At 41.6% G+C, this 24270-nt stretch overlaps 1 protein-coding gene across 3 annotated transcripts in view; it reads left to right on the top strand.

Annotated features, from left to right (window-relative positions):
- The first annotated feature begins 4590 nt into the window (after positions 1-4590).
- Positions 4591-24270, top strand: part of LOC119490369 (synaptotagmin-2) — a 35869-nt gene continuing 16189 nt past the window's right edge. Inside the window, exons 1-2 of one of the 3 annotated variants that reach the window (XM_037773753.1) lie at positions 4591-4770; positions 4914-4936. The gene's annotated coding sequence lies outside the window, so the exon portion shown is untranslated. Of the gene's footprint in view, positions 4937-22784; positions 22953-24270 lie in introns of those variants that run through there. The other 2 variants (XM_037773760.1, XM_037773744.1) reach the window with 2 other exon arrangements.

A 24270-nucleotide genomic window follows, 5' to 3' on the forward strand; every position in this document is an offset into this window, starting at 1 on the left:
TCTGTGTTTAAAAAAAAATCAAAGGTACCATTGTTTCCTTCCCTCACACGACCGCGTTCAGATTGTATGACTCAGAGTTTGGTGGCAGATTTTGTGCAAGAATTATGTTTCCCAGTAGGCTGGTACACACCCTTAGTATTGCTGTGAGGAAGTGTGCTGAATAATGAGTGACCCAGCTCTACAGTTATAAAACCAACAGACACTTTGAGTGTGGCGTCCTCTAGTGTCACAACTGAGCAATGACACCTGCAGGCCTTCTGAAAATGGGAGGATTGACAGAACCATTTAATATCAGTACATTTGTAATTTTCTACGTTCGCATCCCAAAAATGAAGAGAAAGATCCACACGGTTAATAACTGCCCATTTGATTTACAACCCTATGACTAGATCTGTCGGCTGTTTTGTGTCGTCACCTTGCACAATTTGCGTCGTGCAGCTTTAACCTGTGGGCTGGGAGCCATAATGGGTCTCAGGCCTACTTCTGCTGGGTCCCTGGATGCTGACATGCTGCAATAGGGTCATGGAACAAGAGACTTTGTCTAATTTAGGTCTTGCACAGAGAAAGTTTCAAACCTCCAATGACAACCATTATTAAATCACTGATGTATAATGTAGGTAAGTGCACATATCAGAAATATAAGTGGTTTTTTTTGAAATAGTATAATTTAATTACATTTTTTACAGTTGCCTTGACTTGTGAAATGAGAAATCATATGATTTGATGTTGAGATTTGATGTTAGTAAACTGCACACACTGTACTCAGATGTCCTCTACATGATATCTAGAGCATTAAAATAGCAGCAGACAACTATTTACTATGTAAAGATATGGTGGAGTGATGTCTACCTGAGTAGAGAGTGAAGTCACTGTGTGTTGTAATCGGTAGTGTCTAGAAAGGAACTAGCAAACTGGGGAAACTATTGTGAGATTGCTATGGTTAGGTGCTGACCTTGAATAGTTAAGGTTAGAATAGGTCGTTGGGCCGCGAGGGTTTTTGCAAGTTCTTTGCAGATCTCAGATCAGATTTCCACTTTGCAGATTCCCTTCAAGACACGACCGTTGTAACCAGTGCTTCTCCATAGCCGGGCGGCCCCGCATGCTTCTAGTGCACTTTTGTGCGTGGGTGTGAGCGTCAGGTGAGCGTGCCCCATTGGTAGCTCATGGCCGCAGCTCTGCACTGCTCTCATACGGCGGTTACAGCTGATAACGTCGTCCTGACCAAATTGGCACCGTCCTGAAGCGTAGCACCCACCCTCCGGTTCCCCCTCAGCTAAACACTGTTAGCTCTGTCAGCACTGTTGCCTTTGTTTTTTCACTGTTAGCGCTGTTAGCACCGTTAGCGAGGAGCCCACAGCTCAGCCGTCACCATGTTGAGAGCCGGAAACTGTCCTCAGCCTCAGCTGTACCAAAGCTGTATGTTGTGTTTTTAGTGCTAATTAGCAAATGTTAGCATGTCAACACACTGAAGTAAGATGGTGAACATGTTAAAGGAACAATAGAGCTTATGTACCACCATTTATAATGTGTAGCCTACTGCAGTACTAATACAAAACATCGGAGCCGCGGCCCGTCCGCTCCTCTAGTTTGACTGATAGCAGAAGGCATGCGTTGGCATCACAGAGAGAGATGTGCCGAGGCTTTCTAGGTCGGGTAGAATCTCATATTATGTTATCTCTGTTGATCCGGTCCGTTTGCTTGCTTTCATGGCTGCAGAAGGCTGTGTTTGTGTGCCAATTTGTGTCATATGTGGCAACGGGGTGTCTAAACGGGCAGTGGACGGGATCACACCGGCCAAAACAAAAACAGACCGGGATGGAAGTTTCAAAGGAGAACATGCTGGCTGTAGCGTTGTTGTCAGAGAAGCCAGTATTTCAATTCAGCATGTTTCCTTAATCTCTGATGGCATATAATAGTAATTTTATGATTTATTACAGTAAATATATTACATATTGGCCCTATAAACATTATACATCAGCCTGTTAACATCATTGTGAGCATGTTAGCATTCCTCATACATCAGACCGGCATACATACAGTGACTAGTATGGCTAGCTAACGTTATAGCTCAGGTAGGCGGCTGCTGCAGTAATACAGTCATACATTAACATTATAGCAGCATCAACTAAATCTCAGCCCATACATCAAATTGTTGGCTCTTAACACTTCGGTCATTAACAGACAATACTTAGCCAAACATGATTCAATCAAATATGTTTATTACATGACTTTGTTGAATATTTGATTCTGATTGGTCAATCACAGCGTTCTACGGTCTGTTATTTCTTTATAGCAGACCGTTGCTATGTATAACAGACCGTTGCTATGGGCGCAGTTCTGATGGCGGACTCTGGCAGACCTTTAATATCTGGCTACTGTGTTGGACTCGGGGAGACTGAAGGGACATGGCGCCGATCAACCTCAATTTATTAAGTTACAGCGAACGCTCAGGTTCAGGCAAGGTCGCAAAATAATTATTAGACGTGTATAAAACAAACATTTGTATAACAAGAAATGAATGCATACGAATTTGTCAAAATTATAATCCAAACATTGGTCAAACTGAATTGGGATTTCCGGTTTTCTTTTCCCCAAAAGGGGGCAAGACCTTGACCTTTTGCGAAGTACCCGTATGTGCCGGTCTGATGTATAAAGCAGCTCGCACGTATTTATTCTTGTAGTTGTTCTTGTCTTCTTGGTTCACTCTCACTTCCATTTTATATTTGAGGCTCATTACACTTCCTGGTTCACCTTTATGAACGATGCTCCAGGCACTATGCTGAATTATCTCCGCGTCTCTGTTTCATCTATTATCATTTATTGCTATGACGTCCAGCACGAGGCAATCACTAAATATCCTCTGGCTGAGTAATTGGATCCCATCAAAACTTTTCTCTCCAGCCCTCCACCCTCTCAAGCGGGAAGCAAATAGCCACCGCGGGGATGGAAAGTTCATAAAATGGAAGGATGCTTTAGTGATGCAGCGTCTCTGACTCATGTTGTGGTCTAATTGTTGGTAATGCACCGAGCACTGCCTGGCCGCTGTTATGTCAAGGGTAACGCCAAAGGCAATGAGATGGCGTGTCCTCCTTGGAGGGAGCCTGGCTGCTATCTGCTGCAGAGATTTTGGCAGCGTTCCCAGAAGGGTTTAATAAATGTAATGGTGAAACTGGCACTCACACCACCGTACTGTCGTTGCTTTTCATTAACAAATGTTGCGCTGCTAAATCAGCTGGATGGACTGTCTGAGGACATTTTTTATTTGCCTAAGTCTTGAGCAATTATGTGGTATGAGGAGGCGATACTGTTATGTATTGTTTAAGGCTTTCTTTCTCATGTTTGTGAACAGTTTAAAGACCAAATACTGTCCCTGAGAACTCTTATTCACATGCCTTCAGTTATAATATAATATATATTATATAATAATTCTTTTTTTTTTGTATATTTCAGGGTGCTTCACAGTGATTACCACAAAAAAAACACGTGCTGCATGGATTTCCCTGGAGAAACCTGCAGTGGCAGTGAGATGCGGCGGCTGTCCGGTGTTGGGAGTCAGGTAGTTTATTGATTTCAGATGGCAGAATGAGACTTCATTAAGTCCGTTTAATTAAATTGAAGCACTTAGTTGTCGAGTGGGAAGGAAATTAAAAACAAGAGAAAAAAATACCTAAATGTTCCTACATGTATGTTTGATTAGTTTCATCTGATATATCACCCAACATGACCAATCCCGATCTATAAAACATGTCAAAGGTCAAGTTGTTGAACTGGATCTTGTCTGCAGGCAGATTTAATGTTCATCTATAACATACAATTTTGACTCCTGCTTGACTTTTATACTTTTTGTTTAATTAGACGACACTTTAATCTCTGGCTCCCTTTCCTAATGAGGCGGCAGCAGTGATCTGTGTCAGTCCTGCAGCTCATCCTCAACCTCCCTGCTCTTTTGAATTATTCACCAGTTACATACTAGATGCCTGTAAACAAGGAAGGGATGAACTAGTTGCCTTTTTTTCATGCTGCTGAGTCTGCTGGAGCTTCACAGCAACTGCTGCTGGAAAAAAGAAAAAAAGAAAAAACTTCCCATCTGTGTTCTGCCTGCCTCTATACTGCAGCAAAACCAGCCCGAGCAGACCGGTAACACCCCCTCACCCATCCTCCTCCTCCTCCTCCTCCTCTTCCTCTCCATCTATCCTCTCTGGTCCTCCTCACACCTCACTGCACTCAGGTTCCTGCAGAGCTCCTGCAGCAGGGAGGCACAGCATCTCTGAAACCAAGCTCTGTGAGAGCCACTGCATACTGCTGGTTACCATCTTCACCTCTCCGTTCACCACTCATCTCATCGATTCCCCTCCCTCTCTTCCTCCCTTTCCTCCTGCGTCTAATTCTCAAAGCTCAGCACTCCCCGGCTGCCTGTGCTGAGAGGAAAAAAAGTGATGGAGCAAGAAGAAAAGAGGAGGAGGAGGAGGAGCATGGTTGTTAGTGCGCCATAGAAAATCTAACCTCCCTCCCCTGCCTACCCAATTGATGACAAGGAAGGTTTTTATTGAGTAGCTCCTCCGCCAATGAGCGAACAGTGCCGGGAAATACAGCAGTGGAACTGCACCGGCTCTGATGCTTGTGCTGATTTCAGTGTGTTAAAACAATGTTGATCTGTGCGAGTGTTTCCTCTCCTCTCTGCCTGATCTGAGTTCACTACGTCAGCAGCACCTTGAGCCAAGAAAAAGTCTTGTTTAAGAGTGTCTGCTTCTTGGACAGAAACACTCCCAGGTGAATCTGGGACCTTCCAGCTTCTGGGGTTTTTTGAGATGTCGTTTGAGAGTGGGATGAACCAAAGTGCAGATTGTTAAGATTTTTTGTGTTCTTCCTGCATATCTGACACCCTGCTCTCTGCTTCTCCACTCCTTGTTTAGGAGGCAGCACATCTCTCTTCAAGGTAAGCAGCATTTTTTTTTTTTTCATTCTCCTCTCCTGTCCAAAGACAGCATCATCAGTTACTGGGGCTTTGCTGCGTGCCAGGTTGTCACAGAGGCACCTAGCCTCATTACACACACATCCTGTCTGAATGTGGAGGAGAAAAAAAAAAAGCTCTGCAGAGAGAAAGAGAGGATAAATGGCTCAGGGGTAATTAGAGCAGACAGTGTTAGCCAGTCTCCTCTCGTTTTAATGCAGTTCAACATCAAATCTGCCAGAGTGGAACTTTTAACAGCATGCCGGTGAGTCCTCATGCCTGTACACACCTCAGCATCATGTAGTGCTGCAGTATAATGTTACATATTAAAACACAAACGTGAGTGAGGGTAGAACTTGAGATGGGGATGGGGATTACTTGCACTATACAAAGAAGAGGAACAACACTTTTCACTGGCTGCTTAGTATCTGCATATGTGTGAGAGATATTTGATTTTGTAATATACATTTTTCCCAAAGAAGTAGATAGAAAAGAAGTTGTTTTAATCTAACAAGTAACTGATTTTCATTTCTTTTCATCTGTATTTCTTTACTGGGGCATTTTGTTTTTACAGTGTATCAGTGTTTAGATGGAGGATGAAAGGCAGCTCCCTCTCATACAGTAAAAGCTCTGAGGGAGTGTGTGCAAAGTCAAATCTGCTGAGCCAGCAGGAGTGAAGGGCCCACATAAGAGTCTGCAGAGCTCACTGTGTTTATGTGAATCTGTTAAGCCAAAGAATTTATGCCAAGTCCATTACGACCTTTCCTTTTAGATGCATTATTAGCACAAATATTCCCTTCACTGACTGTAGTGGAGGGTGGTTGAACGTAAAGCTGTCATTAACATGCTTTTAAATTTTGCGCATTACAGCCTCTGATAGACACTGATTACGTTGAAGCTTGGAATTCGTTTCGTTTTCTTGTAATTTAGGCAGCATGGCCTCTTTTTTTATCATCTCCCATGTGGATATTCCTCTTTTTCTTATCGATTAAGAAATATTTTTATTTTCAGTCACAGCCTTGAGTTTAGTGAATGATACATGTTGGTGCTGTATATGTTCATGGGCTGCTTATGATGCAGTGGTGTGAGCCGATCAGCTGGTGCAGTGGTTTCTTTATTCCCTGGGGCTGTTATGAGTACATGACTGGGACACTCCTAAGCGTGTGAGCCAAATGAGGACTTCCTTTTTTTGGCATCAGTAGTGGTGGACTGGGTGGTGTGTAGCTGCAGTATGACTATACTCACACACACACATACTGACACACCTCTTCCACAATGTATGTCCTTGCCTTGGTGCATTTAATGCTGCAATATATGTTTAACAAGTACTTCATATGGCAGATAGTACAGTGACTGTGTGACCTGACAATGCAATAAGAGAGCATGCTCATAGTTATCAATATACACTTTAAATCTGTTTCCCCTCTATTACCTCTTTTATTAACTGTTAAGACAGCCATGATTAAGTTGCTCATGTGACTAATTAAAAAGGGTTAGAGAGAGCACAAGATTAATTGCTAGAGGACAAAGCGATATAGCAACACATCTCTCATTTTTAAACTGTCTGTAGGGTGGATGAGAGAAAATATCATTTTGCATCTAAGTTGTGATTTCTTGCTGAATTTGCATTTAGCATTACGCTGAGAGAGGATTAATCATACTGCACAGTTTTGCAGTCTGTGCTTGGTGTCTGGTGATGAAGTCAGCGTTACATTTCTTAGATGAGATTAGGCTATGTTATAGGGTGTCCCTTTATGAGAATCGAACAGTACTTAGTTTCCTTGACAAATATATGCAAGCCAGCACTTCTTTTTTAGCTAGTGGTGTGACTGTATGGATGACAACGTTGGCTCAGCCCACCAATCTGGTCCATCTCAACACCTATTGGATGGATTGCTATGAAATGCTGTACAGACATTCATGGTTCCTCTGGTTGTTCCCTGATTTTTAGTCCTTGATATTTGTGGTTTTGTGTGAAATGTCTCAACAACTGTTGGACGATTTACTATGAAATATGAAAACTTATCTTCCTTTCAGCCTCAGCTGTTGGCCTACTTTGTGTTTAGTGCTAATTAGCAAATGTTAGCATGCTAACACTCTAAACTAAGATGGTAAACATTCGACCCGTTCTCACTCCCAACTTGTCAAATACCGCCGTTTGGTCAGCGCCCTGCTGCATCGGAAACCGACACACAGAGGCACCCTTTAGCAACGCCATGTGACGAACCGGGCTTTCAACTAACTCCAATGTAAACCCACCCAACCAGGAGACAGGTGTTCGTGTCCCGTGTGAAACCAAAAGTAACGTTGACTTATTTTGTCACGTCACTCACGTGAGTCGCTATTCAGTGAAGTTAACGTCAATCATGACCGTTTCCTAACCCTAACTAAGGGGTTGTGTTGCTTAAACCTAATTTCCTGTGAAAACGGAAGTCTGTGACGGACTCTATGCATGTAGCAAGCGTATTTTGTCACGCTGTCCCTTGTCCGTCCAAAAGTAATGCATAAGGTGCGACCCAAAGCCTCGGTCTCAAAGGCCGAGGGGCACTGAACAAGCAGCGGTATTTGACGAGTTGGGAGTGTGAATGTGTTGCGACATTATACCTGCTAAACATCAGCATGTTAGCGTTGTCATTGTGAGCATGTTAGCATGTTGATGTTAGCATATAGCTCAAACTACCGCTCTGCCAAAGTAAATTGATTTGCATTTATATAGCGCTTTTCTAGTCTTCCGACCACTCAAAGCGCTTTACACTACATGTCAGCATTCACCCATTCACAACTTTGCCCATCAGGATCTGATCTAAATACTCATGCCTTCGGGAGCAGTTTGGAGTTAAGTGTCTTGCTCAAGGACACATCGACATGTGACCCGGAGCAGCAAGGGATCGAACCACCGACCTTCTGATTGGTGGACAACCCTGCTCTATCCTCTGAGCCACAGCAGTCCAGGTTGTTCAGCCCATGGATTTGTAAAGAGAACTGGATACAGCATTGGAAGTTACTCAGGGGAGCAAGAAGCCAAATTTGCTCAACTGCCGATTGTAAAGTTACCCGGATCTTCCGGCGATCTTCCGCATCCATTGGTACAGTCTCACAGAGCTGCTAGCATACTCTTAGTCTTGTTATTTTACTGTGTTTGCATCTTCTCCTTTAGTTATCTTGTTGTTGCCACAATAACATCTGAGCCTACTGGTCTCCTCTCACATTGGATTAATTATATTAATGGTTGATATCAGCCTGCTGAACCTACTAGCAGATTTAGTTGGCCCCTACCGGTCCATATGTGACTGTATGTGGTTTGGTAACAGTGTTATCAGTTGACAGATCAACGAGTGTTTGAAATGTGAATATCAGTGTTGTTTTATTCCAGGTTGTGGATGGTTCCTGCGGTTAGTCAGGAGGCCTCATTTGAGCTCCTTTAAGTTTCCACATTACTGCTCCTCCTGAGGAGATGTGTTCATGCCCGGAGGACTTCTGCTGCTTGATGGTTCATGAAATGGGATTTTGTACTGCAGCATTTAATCCTGACCTCTCTAAACTGAGATCCTCTTTCACAGGCTGTCAGGTGCATCAATGTACATGAAGCACACTGATGTTTTTTATTTATACTCTACACACAGTGCTGTGTATGAGTAGAGTATGCCTAGGTCATCACTAATACTACAGTAGGTATACACAGTGATAACGGTTTGCAAAATGGCATTTATTTTTGTGATGAAAGACATTTCGATAGCTACAGTATGGCAGACAGTGATGTCAGGGGAGATGTTTTATAGACTCTGAGAGCTGCCCGGTGAAAGTTGTTGAACTGATGTCTTCAGTTCAGCTGCAGTGCGTTTTCTGTCAGTTGTATGTCATCAGCACAACATTCGTCTGCCCGAGGATACAGTAGAATGGATTTTTTTTTATGTTGTGGATCATTATATAGCTGAGGTATGTTTTTTTTTTTTTTTGCCTAACTGCATTCAAACTGTAACTGTAAACAACTCAATCAACAAACCATCAAATGTTGGCCAAGATTTAGCTTTTTGTTTTCAGTTAGTGTATCGAAAAAGGTGAAAAAGAAACGTCTGTCGATGCTAAACCTTCAGGCCTACCCAAACAATGCAGCAGGTCAAATCTATAATACAGATTGGAGTAACATCAGAGGTCACTACTGAAGAGGAATGCAGGATGAAAATGCGAAGACAGAAACCGGAGACATCAGCAGGTTAAAAAGCGTTTTAGATTTAAAGCTGCACTAATCAATGTTTTTCCATAAACAATGGGTCACATAACTACATGTAATGTCTGAGGTCCTTGTGGTGACAAACCCACAGATAATTATCCCTCTCTTGACTCTAAAGAGCATGTCAGCATCTACAGTATCAGCTTAATGCATTGGTTTTATGTTCTGCAACTTTACTCTTTTGATTCACTCACTTGTCAGCTTCGTTTCCAGGCAGCAAAAATCTCCGATAAACCGACTACCTGCTCATCTCCACATGGTAGACGGATAAAAATGTATTTCCACACTGATAAAAAATTCAACATTATATGATGTATTACCGTAGTGCATGATTGGTCTGCCATTTGCTTTATTTACTTGCCTCAGTGAAGACTACAGTATGACTGTCAGTTTCAGCCCAACCTCTGCAGTCTCTTGCAGAGGAGGATCAATACCTTTCAGCAGATCAATTTTGAATGCTTCATGGGTGAATTAATATATTTAAGTACCAGATTGAAGCGGCAACAATCAGTAGGTAGTTTGTGTACTGTGTCTGTGTGCCACTCCTGTTAGAGAGGGACAGTCTATATGCTGTAATACTCTAAAGCTAAAAGCTGAATATTTTCACATTTTAAGTGAAGGACAAACAAAATAGACAACAGCTGTCTCAGCTTTTGAGTAATTGGTACCAGTGATGGAAGACGTATTAAGATCCTTTACTTAGCGGTTATAATCAATATTTTTTGTATAATAACATTATTTCAATATCACCATACTGTAAAAAGCCACTGTACACTATCTGCTCACCAAACAGCAGACAGACACAGTTTGCGACAAGCTGGTGAACATAGAGGCGCCTTTAGCAGCTGAAGAGCCAGATATTTCCCTCATGAGTTGGTAGAGACCAAAAACAGAGCTAAAAGAGAGTTAATATTAGACTTGCCAATAGGGATGTTAATAATAAGCGGAGGAGTTGTAGCATTTATTCACCGACAAATAAACTGTACACACACTGCTACGTTCACAGCTATAACGCCACCAACAACCCCACACTCACCGCCGCCCCACACACGCGGTCTGTCGGACACTCGTTAAAGTTTCGCCGGGCTGACAGGCTATGTGTGGCGGCGGCGAGCATGAAGCCCCCGGCAATGCTACAGCTGCTAACGTCGCACAAATACACACAATGTTTGTCGGACACTCGCTAAAGAAACGCTGGGCAGACACACAGCTGACAACCTGCTAAACTAAAGTAAATGTGCAGTGGAGACTTTTTCTGGGAAAGTTGCTGCATGTCCGCGACACTACACGCAGCATCGTGGCTGCTACAATAACTCTTCTGATGGTGAACTGGGGGCTCAGTTGTCTGTTGTGCTCATACACTGCAGCTAGCGCACCGCTGCATGCGAGGCACAAATCTTGTCGGTTAACGGTTAATAATTGGTTAACGAGGGTCGGTTATCGGTTAGCAAAATTTTTCAAAATTAGCATCCCTACTTGCCAACAAAATTTACTCAAAATATCAAAAGTGAAAGTACTTGTTAGTGAGTGATATATTATTATATATGACATTATTAGATTGTTAATAGTGATGTCAATGCTGTTGTAGCTGGTTGAGGTGACTACTTTATGTTCAGTGGTTCCCAGCTTATAGGGGTTGAATTTTTCTCAAATTATTTTTCAGCCAAGGACCCCATACAAGGAATAATTTGACACATAGCCTATTTTTTACACTTCTATAGTCTTAGTTATGTGAAAGAACAACACAGAAAGACATTAGACATGTACTAAACATATTTGCAGAATTATAGAGTTATAGATTTTGTAAAAAAAAATTATATCATTATGATTTAAATGAATGAATTTGAAAACTTTTCACAGACCCCCTGGCAGAGTGCCACGGACACCACTTTGAGAATAACTGCTCTAATCTTTGAGTTTTTGTGAAATAAGGGATACTTTTATCTCTTTGGGACTTGAAGTTTAGAGGGAAATGTTTTCATAAATTAATCTGAAAAAAGACAAGGTTTCGCAACTAAATACTGTTTTTTGTAAGGGGTCATAAGTAACTATAGTATAACAGATATAGCAGATAAATAAAGTGGAGTAAAAAGTATAATATTTCCGTCTGAAATGTAGTGGTAAAGATGAGTATTTTTTAACTCTGGTACTCTCTACCACTAAATTGCACTCTAAAAGCATGGTGTTAACAGTGATACAGTAAGTGTGCAGTGTTGATTCCCACTGTGAAGCCTGAAGATTATACTGTAGGGATGACGACTTTCAGTCATGCTGAAATATGCATGAGGTCTCCTTCAAGTATGCAGAACCATTTTACTGATACTGTAGCCTCTGTAAGATAAACCCTGTATATATAGTGCCCTCAACTGGTCACTCTGAGTCCTGCACTCTTAGCTCACTATGATGCAGGAATAAAAACAACATTAAAGAAATATTATTTCTGTTCATGAACTGAATACTTTAAATCACACTAAATGAACTGATTTATTGGTTTTAATTGAAAAGGATCTTTCAGCCCTTTTCTGGGTTGATGCAGAAAACAGGCCTCTTTTTGAGGATTTGCTGATGAAGGGCTTTCTTAATGATACCAATTTGTCTTCTCCTCTCCTGGCTCGAAACCCCTGACAGATTTGGAAATCTGCTGGAGCAGAAAATGGAAGATGCCCCGATTGACACATCTGGTTCTTGTATTTATTGCCTTGCCTTTGGCCTAGAGACTTATGGCCTTAAAAGTTTTTGCTTCCAAATGCATCTACATCACTTTATGTGTGTTTTAATAAGGCACAGAAGGTGGTAGGAAAATGATTGCTCGCTATTTAATTAGCGAGCGTCTCAAATAAAATCTGATGTGAGATGGTTTTGAGGCCAGAGGAAAAGAAGAGGGAATGTAGGAAGACGGTGCAGAGGATCAGATAATTACTCACTGTACTCGTGTCCCTTCTGGCTTCTATTACCTCAGTACTACTCCGCCATGTTGCCCCAGATCTGTGCAGTTGGGCAACACATCCTTCACTGGTGGGAAGATGTATTCCCTGCCTCTCTTTTTCCTCCCTCTCTGTCTCTAAATGTCGCTCTCTCCCTGCCTTCCGCTCCCTAAATGCACCAATATCCAGTGGTACTTGGTCAGATAGTGTGTGCAATGTGTTTACATGTACATACAGTATCTGTATGGTTGTTTGTTGGTTTCAATCCTGAAGATGTGTACAATTAATCTGTAGTGTTAGATTGGTCCAATTTGAGAAACTTTACACTGAAAAACCATTGCACTTCATCTCCAGAGAGCCAAAGTTGTAACACATTAGAGCACAAATATGTGCTCTGAGTGACTGTAATGGGTTACAATCATTCATGTAATTTACATGCAGTGTAACATATTAGCTAAGCTACAAGGAAATTACCTTTTTTTTAATATATGTCAAGCTTTCAAGTCTACTTTTTGATGATTTTCCTGTGTACATTTTTTATTACCACAGGGAAATGTTTGTGGGCATTATAGTTTGTCCTTGAGCTAACATATGTGAACGAACACACGGGGGAAATTTAGTAGAAAGACATTATGCAGTTAATTACTTTTGTTAGTTTTACCCTTGAGATTAGAATTGTTTTCCGCTCATTTCATGATGTAAGTAGATAGTAATATACCGTAGCATGAAAGTGTTTACGACTAATTACCAATGGACAAGCTGGCGGGCATTTGGTTTGGGTGACGGTTTGATTGTTTGAAAGAGATTTGCCTTTTCTATACGAGTATCTTCAAGAGATACATTTGTGTTCATATTCTCATAAAAATCATTTTAGAGTGACCTCCCTCTTATAGTGGACGGTCCTGGTTGAGTTCAGAAGGCAAATGTCTGACCTTGGAGGGTCGTCAGCTGTTGTCTCAGCTCTATAAACGGACTATTAAGAATCTGGACTATTAGCTCACACTGCATCTTCTCTTCTCATTTCGACACTTCAGCACCTCCACACCTCATATATTTCACACATCGATGCATTGCTTTAATTGCTGACACTGATAATAATAATAATCTTTATTTGTATAGCACCTTCCTAAACATAGTTACAAAGTGCTTGCACAGATACAATGAAATACAGACAAAATAAAAACAACAATAAAAGAACAAAACATAAAGACCAAATAATGAGAAAAAAAACTGTAACAAGTAGTTCTGTATCAATATATAATAATGTACATAATAACCACACCCCATCGTTATGGGTATAGTTTTCTTTAAAGCAAATAGAAAAGTTGGATTGATTTTCTACCTTGTAGTGACTGCACCCACTTCGAATGTTATCAGCCGATTTAATGGGTGTTATCAGAGTTTATCAGCCTCATAGATATGGGTTAAAAGGGGCCTGCTACACCCACTAGTAGGTTGGAAAGGCTGTTATCAACTATTCGCATGGTTTATCACCGATACAAATACAAGAAGACGACGCCGACCTCAAGTGCCCGTAGTAATTATGATGGGAGCAAAGCAAGTAGTCAGGTGACGCAGTATAAAGAGCGTAAAAGTCCGCTAGAGGTGGTGTTGGTGGTCAGGTTCAATGGATGGTAACATTTATTACCAATCTTTTATCTCATTTATTCCTTTTATATATATGTATGTAGTCTTACGTATTACACCAAGGGTTGGAAATTAGCACCAGCCACCAGCCAAATGCTGGTAAAATATGCAAGTGGCTGCTAGATTTGCTTCACTCACCAGCCAAAAAAACTATTTAATCTATGGAACGAGTGGCCGATAGATTTTGGAGTCCACGAGCCACAGTGGCAGGTAAACAAAAAAGTTAATTTCCAACACTCCTTACACCTTTTTAAGGGCAAACGCAATTTCGTTATGCTTGCATTATGAAAATAAAGTTCTTGAATTTTGAACCAAACAGAACGTTCACCCAGGAGACCACTGTTTGTTTCCCGTGTGAAACCACAAGTCGACGTTGACTTATTTTACCGCACTTTTGTTATGTAACTTACGTACTTCACTAACAAATATACTTATTTCTGGCCAAACCACCATCTTTCCTAAACCTAAAGTTGTTTTATTTCAATTCATAATGTTAAGTTTCACTTTCACTTTCACAATGGGAGGTTTGGCCTGTCTGAAGCATTCGTGATAACCACTGATAACGCCCATTCAATTAGCTGATTACATTCGAAATGAGTGATTTTATAAAGGCCACAGTAGGAAATGAACAGATGTAAATACTGTTGCAGTTGTTAGTGCCCTTGAGTCCATGAGGAACTTAGCGGGGAGCTTTTCTTTCTGCCACATTGTCGTTATTTATACTAATATATTAGATTTAGATTTATATAGCGCTTTTTAGTGATCTCAAAGACGCTTGATACTACCAGTGAGGGGCGACAAACTCAGAAATGTTCAAACCCTCACACGCTGGCTTTAATAGACCTTTTGACATTTTGACACATCACAGCCGGAAACATTAATGATGACAGCATCCCATTTAATTTAGCCAACTCCAGGGCCCTGGACGAGTGTATGATGGCTCACTGGCCTCCTGAAACACTTAAAGACCCATAGTCCACCCACACAGGAGTTGTCACTTAAGTTGCCTGATGAGACGTCTTCACAGGACTGTGCTGGCCTGTACAAGCAGGGCTTGTTTTAAATACTGAAATATCTTATTGTCAGTTTTGTTGCACCTGTTAGTGCAGGACAAATGAAACCTTCATCGTTCTTACGAGGACATGTAGTTTGTTGACCCACTCACATAACCCAACTACAACCTGAGCAGAGGTCTAATCAGTCAGAACAAGTTACAACACCTGTATGAGTGTATAGAGCCTTAAAATAGAACAGAGCTACCGTTAATATTATTAGTTATACCTCTGCTTTTCTTGTTATTACAGGTCAAAATGTTTTTATGAAAGAGGTTTATTCCAGTTACAGGGAAGCCCTGTATAAAGGATACTAATTAAGCTATTGCTTTTATAAAACGGTCATCAAGTATGGCAATATGAAAGCTATAAACACATTCAAATTAAAATAGTTTTTTATCAATAAATAATAATAAATAAAATAGGCCCTCCTGCCTGCACATACCGAGGTAGTTGCTATAACAGTGTTGCTATGGAACGTACACTAGCAGCTAGCATATTTATTTTTCATCACTAATGTTATATTTATTTCATTATTTGGCTCTTTATTTACATTACTGTATGTTGCCATTTATTGTGCAACCACTGAGAAACTGTCTAGTGTCAGTAGGATGACTTTGATAACTGCTTGTATTAGGCTTGCCTTTTTTGTCAGGTGGAGGTGTGTTGCTTGGCGTGTCGAGGACGTTGCTCCACTTTTCTCTTGTCCTCGAGTTTCAGTTGCACATCCACTTATGGCCATAATGTCTCTGGTGTCAAGACTCATCAGTTTCTGAATCGTGGTGCTGCGGAGGCAGTGGTTAGTGTATTTCTGCTGCGTTCCTGCTTGCTTGCTTTTTCTGGGCAACATTGTGGAACCTCCTCTTTACGTAGCGCCGCATGTTGTTTAGCAGGTGACATTTTTTTGTAGAGATAGGCAATGCTCAATCTACTCCTCCATAGAAGTTAACCTTAAATGGTTCCATTTTGTAATGGATTTGGCAGCTAACTTTGTTGCTTTGTATCTGTTACGTGTTCAGAGTTGGCGGAAGTGATTCCCCAAGCTTACCAAGAACAGCAACAGTCCAGCTCAAACTAGTAATGTTGGAAAATACATCAAAACGTGCGGAATGATCGGGGATCATGTGCTATGACCTTTCTAAGAGATTTGCACAACGGTTTCCGAAAAAATCGCACGTAAACTGTCAGACCGTTTCAGATTTTATAATGGGTGTGTATTGGATGGGATGTTCAAAGCTAGAGTGCGTGACATCACAGCTAGAGTGGAGAAAAGCTTTAAAATCTTTTGAAAATCGATCACCGTCCCAGCACCAGCACCAGGCACACTGGTCAAATGTTTTTGCAAAATTTTCTAGTCTTTCTGGCTTTACTCACTTGATCATGTTGGCATTGACTGACCACAGCTCTCCTATCCTTCACTGACACTGTATCGTATCATCATGCCAGTAACTCAGTTAGAGTGAAAAGCTGCTGTCAGATCACAAGAGTTCTTCTTCGACAGCCGTCCACCCACTCGACACACTGCATAAAAAATCCCCCCGGTGTTTGCAGACACTCATGCACACACACCGTAGAGGCGAACACAGACACACTGTCACCTTGTTGACCAACTGCTACTTCCAAGACACCAAAACACTGCAACTGATGTACAGAGCCAACTGCGACCATATGGTGCTTTCTGTTTACTGGTGTCTACGCTGCAGTAATGATGGGCCGGAGTACGACCAGTGTGTGAGAGAGAGAGAGATACAGAGAGACTGTATCGGGGCAGAGAGGGCTATAATGATAGAGGTAAAAGATGAAAGCAATGAGGAGAGGAAGAAGTGAGGCATGGCAGGAAACGGAGGAAGAGAGTGAGCAGCCGACTGTTGGACAAACTGCCTCCTAGCTTCGTGTTTCTCTCTTACACCCCTGCATTGCAGCACTCCCCGCAGGAGCTGAGATGGTGCAGTCTTTTCCACATCCTCCCTGCTGCCTCACAGGAGACGAATCATCTCGACCAAAACGTCCCGGCGCCGGCACACGTTGGCAGCAGCTGCCCTCTGCATATGTTCGCTATCTGGGGCTTTGATAGTGTTTTGTGTTGCTCTTATCGACGTCCCAGCGCAGCACAGTCCTCAGGCCTGACTCATCCTTTGTGGAGGACGACTAGTAGAGAGAGGATTTTACTCATTCACAGATGCTCTGAGGAGATGAGAGAGTCAGGGAAGAGCTGGAGTATCCCACAATGCACTGGGAGGCCGAGTGAACCAATCCTCCTACTGTACTTTCACTGCTTCGGGTGATAATGCAGCTACATTGTGACCTTGCACAAAACTCTGCCAGGTAACAGAGCTGCTGAGTCAAGAAGCTGAAATGTTTTCCAAAACCTCAAGAACATTAGCTGATTACATCTGAGGACCACACCCGAGAATAAAAAATCTCTCATATTATTTTATTATCATTAATAAACTTGTTATCTGGCTGCTATTTATTATTCTCTTATGATCTTCTTGTTCATGTCTATGGAAGTTTTGGGCTGCAAACATTAAAGGAACAGTTTGTAGTATTTCGGGGGATCTATTAGCAGAAATGGAATATAATATTCATAACTATTTTTCATTAGTGTATAATCACTGAAACTAAGACTTGTTGTGTTTTCGTTAGCTTAGAATGAGTCCTTCATATCTACATAGGGAGCGGGTCCTCTTCACGGAGTCCGCCATGTTGCTCCGCCATGTTTCTACAGTAGCCCAGAACAGACAAACTAAACACTGGCTCTAGAGAGAGCCTTTCACATTTTTAAGTTACCTGAGGGCCACCGTAGTTGTTCGACGCGCTTGTGAAACTGCGGTAACGTGAGCAGCAAAGAGTGCAAAACCGTGGTACCGCCAGCCGCCGTCTGACTTCTATTGCTCCTAAAGTAGTGTTATTATGGTAAGGACGGCCTCTGAGCGAGGCGAACAGCGTCACCACGGTTTTACACTCGGTGGCTCACGTTACCGCAGTCTTGGAAAGGGAGGAGTGAGTGGAGGGGTACTCAGTTGGTTGCAATCTGCAACCACACCACTAGATGGCGCCAACTCCTGCACAATGTACCTTTAAATGTAATAATTTAAATCAAAGAGGTTATATTACCTTTATATGAAGAAAAACAAAAGAAAATTACGTCATTAGGACTTGTTAAATCTGTTAAACAGCATTACAGGATTTTTAGGAATTTTCACAGAAACTGATGGCAAAACTTAGTTTTGGTGATTTAGACTGAGACTTACAAGAGGTTATAATGTGTCATCCTTTCTGCTTTCCATCTGTCTAAAATACTGAAGATGAATGGACTGAAATCTCTGTATTTACTTTGGTTAAAAAAATGTCATTCAAATATTTTTGCGAATCGCTCATAATGCGGCCTTACATGATTTTCTACAAAGCAAAGTGAAATTTGATTTCACTTATATAATAATGTGGCTAATAGTCTGATATCAGATTATCTATTGACTCTCTCTTGCTGTAGAAAAGTGCTGCTTGGTTTGGCTCTCTGCCATTAACATTTTCTCCATTTTTACTGTTTCCAATTTATTTCACAATGCAGTCCGGGTTTACTGTGTCCTAAATCTGCTTTTTAGTGAATTACGTTACTGTTGTTGCCAAGTTTCCTTCTCTGCCAATGAAGATTTACAGTGAGTGCTGCCACACTTAACATTAAATGCCAATGTATAATTACTGACTGTAGGTACTTTCCATTGAGACAGCACAATGGATCAGCGAGCTGGAGTGAGTCCTTTAACTTGCAGGCACCCTTTCAAACAACAAACGCTCACTCTACTGTTCTGGAGCCCACCCTAACCTTTAAAGGGGGCCACTAAAGCTGTGTGTAATGGTCTGAGTTTGAATCTGCCCTCCCACTTTTATCACATGTTGATCCTTATTTTGTTTCCTAGTCTGCTGTCACTCGCTGCCAACAATATAAAAACAACTGCATACAGTAAGAAACAGAATCTGAGAAAACTTCTGGCTGTGTCTAATACTAAAAACCATAGTGTTTAGTTTTTACTATTCAGTTCTTTCAGACAGTTGTTACCCCGTCTTTTCAATTATTTATGCTAAGCTAAGCTAACCGCTTCCAGGCTCCAGTCATATCTGTCCATTAAATATGAATAATATTGATCTTCTCATCTTAAAGGGTAACTTCAGCCTGGACCCTATTGTGTGTTTAACTGACTAATGGGGATAACAATTTCTGAAATTGGTCCACTATTGAGGGAGAGCGGTGTAGATGGCAGCTGCTCACAGGCTGCAATATGGTGCTGTTGGGGCAAGCTGGCACCGTTATTTACGTCCGCTAAAAGTGCTTGTTTTTGCCATGACAGGCTCTGATTGTTAATATTAGTGTCTGACAACGTTATGGAAAGAGTCTCGCTCACGGAGAAGTCTCGTTCCGAAATCTTGTGAAGACAGCGGTGGAATACATCCATGGTGGAAACACGAGTGCCAGCCGGGCAGAGTTTGTTATGTTGGAGTACAGAGAGTGCAGCTCAGTGTTATCTAAAAAAAGTAAAAAAAAAAAAAAAACATGTCATGGCTGAATATCTAGATGATTTCCACAATGTGGATGAGGTCTTTGAATTCGCTGGCCGCCCGTACTTATTTGAGCCAGAGTATACGGATATTCAGATTTCACAATGACACTCCTCCTTGAGCGGGACTTGGACACAATAACAAACAGATCGAATCACCCCATGTCTGATGCAGATTGGATTCATAGAGCTATTATGCTGGATTGGAAAATTCTTATTCGTGAGTGGAGGTGGTTCGGTCAACTGGGGACTGTAGCAGCATATTGAGGAAGTTGTCTCTAGGTCTCATTAACCAGGTGGAGAAGTTTACTCAGAAGTGGGGGAAACACATGGACTTTGTGAATGGTCAACAATAAGGGCCATAAGCTTAACCCCTCGAAGATGTTGGACCATGATTGTTTGATGTATTTGGATGTATGACATCGGCCAGTGTGACCTTATGTTTCCTTTCATTTTGTTGTCGATAAGGATCTATCTTTATATATTATTTTAATAATTATTTATTTAGCTCTTTTTTTCATTTAAATTTGTGATTTTATAATTAATGACATTCTCATTTCTTGTCTACTTCTTGTATTGTTTCTACCACTTGTATTGAAAATGATGATAAACAGTTGGTCATAAAAAAAAACCCAAACAGATTGGATCAAGCAAAATAGGGAAAAAAAGCGTGTTAATTCTTCATTTCCATAACGTTGTCAGACACTTATAATAACAATCTGAGCCTTGTCAGTGGCAAAAACAAGCACTTTTAGTGAATGTTACATTGACGCTGCTCACTTGCCCTCACAGCTCGTTTCGCAGCTGCCAGTTACAGCGTTATCCCTCATTACTGGACCTCAGAAATTGTTGTCCCCGTTAGTCAGCTGGACACAAAAACATGGAAAAATAGGGTCCAGGGCAAAAAAATACCAAGGTTATCCTTTAAGGTGCAGTCAGAGCAGATTTTGCTCTTCATTAACGTGGCCCAAGTATTTGCTTCCAGTCGTGAACATTGTTGTTGTTTGTATTCTTGGACAAAATATGACAAGCAGCAGAGAAGAAGCTGTATAATAATATACTGTATAATGTAGGCCACATTGTGGACCACTCTTGTTAGCCTGTTAGTCTGTTAGCTCCACAGTTATTTCCTTTCCCGCCTGCTTTTTGCCACATCACGCGAGAAAATTTAAGACTATTCCTTTTTTAAAGCACACCAAGGTTTCATGTGTAGTTTAATCACATTTACTTTTACAGATGTGACTGTGACACTACTCCATCTCTCAAGTCTTTTTTAACCTTTAAGTATCTCAGTCCTGAAACCACAAACCAACAATATCACCGTCCTAACTTCACCTTGCTGCTTCAGTTCTCCTACTGTATGTTCCACATCCTTCTCACTCCCATGACGTCCCCTCATACCCACGTCAATCTACCATTATGTAGCTCGCAAGTTGATGGCAAGGTCACACGACTCACTCCTAGAATGAAAAGGTTTAGAAAATGATAAAATGATGAAAGTTGCAGGAAATTAATTTTATACGTAAAAGCAGGTGAGTCATCCATTCCAGTGGTAATAAAGCAAAAGATCATGGCCATCTTGAACAGGGTTTTTATTCTATTTTCCTTTTTCCTCAACAACATAACTTTGTAATCCATTCAGTGTGAAATACCAAATACTGAAGTGTGAATGTCGTCCATTTTTTATACCCCCCCCCCAAAAAAAAACTAAACAAAAACAAAACAAAACCAAAAAACAAAGACAAATATTTCAAAACAAATAAAGAATACAATTAAAACATAAATAAATAAAAATAATAAATAAAAAGCTAAACGAAGAGCAGAATTATCAAGTAAACCACAGTATGGGTAAAATAATAATAACAATAATACACATATACAGATTTATTATCAAACATACATAAACAATCAGCAAAAAAAGATAATAATTTAAACATAAATACACATAGTCACACAGACAAGAAGAGGTACATATTAGTTGCAGTTGTCTATAGTCAATCTATTTTGTAATTTGGTTTAAATGAGAATCAGTTACAGAAGAGTATGGTTTTCATATATGTCAGAACTGGCTGCCAAGTCTTATCAAAATTTACCTGTAGAGCCAATCTTGAACAGTTTTGTACAAAGTCACAGCTAAATGTTCTATTTTTTAAAAAGAGTCATCTTTAACTTTTGCTAGGAGATGAAAACTGATTTGGTGGAAAAACGTGGAAGACAAATATCTCAGGGCATAACTTTGCAGTACATTGGTGTAGAAAAAAAATATGCTCTGTGATGTGATGCAGCACTTTTGTGTGAGATTCCTGCCCCCCTCTGGCAGGAGGAGCTCATTGCAGTGCAACCTGAAGTGGAGACTGGAGGCTCCTGACAGCTGCTGGCTGAACATGAGCACACAGAGAGGTATTTCCCCAAGGAGAGTGAGGAGGGGAAGAGTGTTTGAGGAGAAAGCCGGGGAAAAGATTGAATACTGTAATGGAAAAGGGCTCATATATGTACAGAAGTATACATGTGGGACATTTGTATGTATGTGTTGATTTGAAACCAGTTTATCATGCAGAATGTATAACGCCAGGCTGTGAGGAACCAGATTTTCCTACTCAAGACTTTTATCTCTCTCTCTCTCTCTATGCGTGCCTAGACTTCTTGGTCACACATCTGTTGTTTTATGATGTAATGGTTTTAAATCGACGCTGTGGGCTGCTGCATTCTTTGTTTGTATTGTAACTGGAGAGTCTGCTCTGCAATCTGCTCACTTCCAATCATCATTGACGAGCCTCCAGAGGGATCAGTGAAAGGCAGACAAGTTGACCTAATCATTCTTGGTTTCAGTTGTTCGACCTGAAAGGGTTTAACGAGGGAGGGTCTCTCCAGGGGGTTACATCGCACTTCTGAGATCAATTGTAGGGATCCAATTAATTGTACGAGCTCAGTTTGATACTATTTGGAGCTGATGTGGTATAAAGTCAGCACGCCCTTAATAGTTCGTCAGCCGTCCTACTACCCACCTTGCTTGTTGTCCATCTCTGATCAGTGCAAGCTGTGGCTTTGTTCACACACACACACACACACACACACACACGCACACTCACGCACTCTCACACACACACACACACACACACACACACACAGACCAAAGCTTGTGCATATTGATCTTTTACAACTGCCCTCCGACGCTAGACCAAAGAGTGGCATGCTGCAATCAGCTGTGTGAGCAGCATCACAAATGAGGTTGGGGAGAGCGAGCAAGAGAGAGAGAGAGAGAGAGAGAGAAAGAGAGATGGAGAATGGGGTAAAGAGGCTGTGTGCATGAGTACATTGAGGGAGAGAGACAGAGAGGGAGTAGGGAGGAGTGTGATGGGAGGGTGGAAAATGGGGGAGATGGTGTGCATTGGAAGAGGAGGAGGAGGAGGAGGAGGAGGAGGAGGAGGAGGGGTGTAGTACTGCAGTGGAGAGAGAAGTGAGAGGAGACTGCAGTCTCTGCTTATGGGAGAGATCAGACTATGTTACCACAGCTCTGAGGGGCCGTATAGCTAGCTGTAGTTATTGATATTGGATGGGCCACATCACGAGGGGGAACACCACATCCGACTGGTGAGTTTTCTTTTGGAGATCTTTTTTTAAATTAGGGTGCAGCTATGTGACGTGAATACAATGAAAACCAGTAGAAGATGGCTATCTTAGAGGACCTTCCTCTGCGTTTTCTAACTAAGTGAGTCATGATAAACTATGACTGTCACTGTACACTGTGCCTGTATTCTCTGCACATGAACATCTTTGTGAATCAGGATGTGTCAGAGCCTTTTTGTGCGTGTGTGTGTGCGTGTTTGTGTGTGTGTGTGTGTGTGTGTGTGTGTGTGTGTGTGGCTGAGTGATGCTGGCCAGTGGTGAGCTGCAGAAATCAACGGCAGATAAGGACTGAGTGCTGATGGCACAGAGGTAAACACCAGGCTAAAACAAGAAGGGGGGGATGTGATTTTGGTGTATTTTGCATTCAGCCACTATCCTCATCACTGGTCATGTGAATGCCAACAGATATGCTAAGTTGTGGAAGTTAAAGTGCTGAGTTAGTCCTGATTTGGATCAGGAATTATGCTGAATGTCGTGTTTCTTCCAGCTGCGGACGTGTTTTGTTAGAGGTGATTAGAGGTGACGGTTTCTTGTACAGACACAAAGTGATATTTTTTGGAGGGGGACCCGTGTTGCAGCTAAAACTTTAATCATAATCATCATTCATCATAGCAGAGAAGAGCAGAGCAGTCGGCACTCATATCATGCTCCGTGCTCGCCGCCAGGCAGTGACTTGACGCTGGCCTAGAGCCAATTGGCTATTTGATTGGCTGGTCACCTCGGCTATAGGCAGGTTTGTGGGCAATTCTGGATAGCTGACAGACACTATCAGGATTGCTTAGCAACAATAATCTGCCGGCCCACAGCACACGGGCCTCTACTGTACTGTATATGTGAACGATTTGACCACGAATCCTACCTCACGACGACAGAAAAGAGTCCACGCTAAGATACACATGTTGGAATGCAACACTTATCGATCTGTGGCCTGCGAGTCAATGAAGATGAGGTTACATCACGATTGTGTTTGCCAGACATTGACAGAGAAGCCTGCTGGTTCACTTTCATGTTGTGATACAGAAATCCTCACACGCTTATTTAGACAGAAATGTCTCTACAGTTAAAGACTCTCTGTATATCACTCTAATTTGACACTTAAATGTATGTGTGTGTTTGCGTCTGTGAAACCCTGCACTCAGTTGTTGTCCTTACTCATTTTAAACGGCGGATTGAAATCGTCTGTCATTTAAACTGAGACAGATAATTTTCTTTTAGTGCTTTTAGACGGAGATGAAACAAAAATCCTCTGGATAGCAATGAGCATTTGAGAGCAGTGATGATA

The sequence above is a fragment of the Sebastes umbrosus genome, chromosome 1 (assembly GCF_015220745.1).
Source record: "Sebastes umbrosus isolate fSebUmb1 chromosome 1, fSebUmb1.pri, whole genome shotgun sequence".
Taxonomy (NCBI): domain Eukaryota; kingdom Metazoa; phylum Chordata; class Actinopteri; order Perciformes; family Sebastidae; genus Sebastes; species Sebastes umbrosus.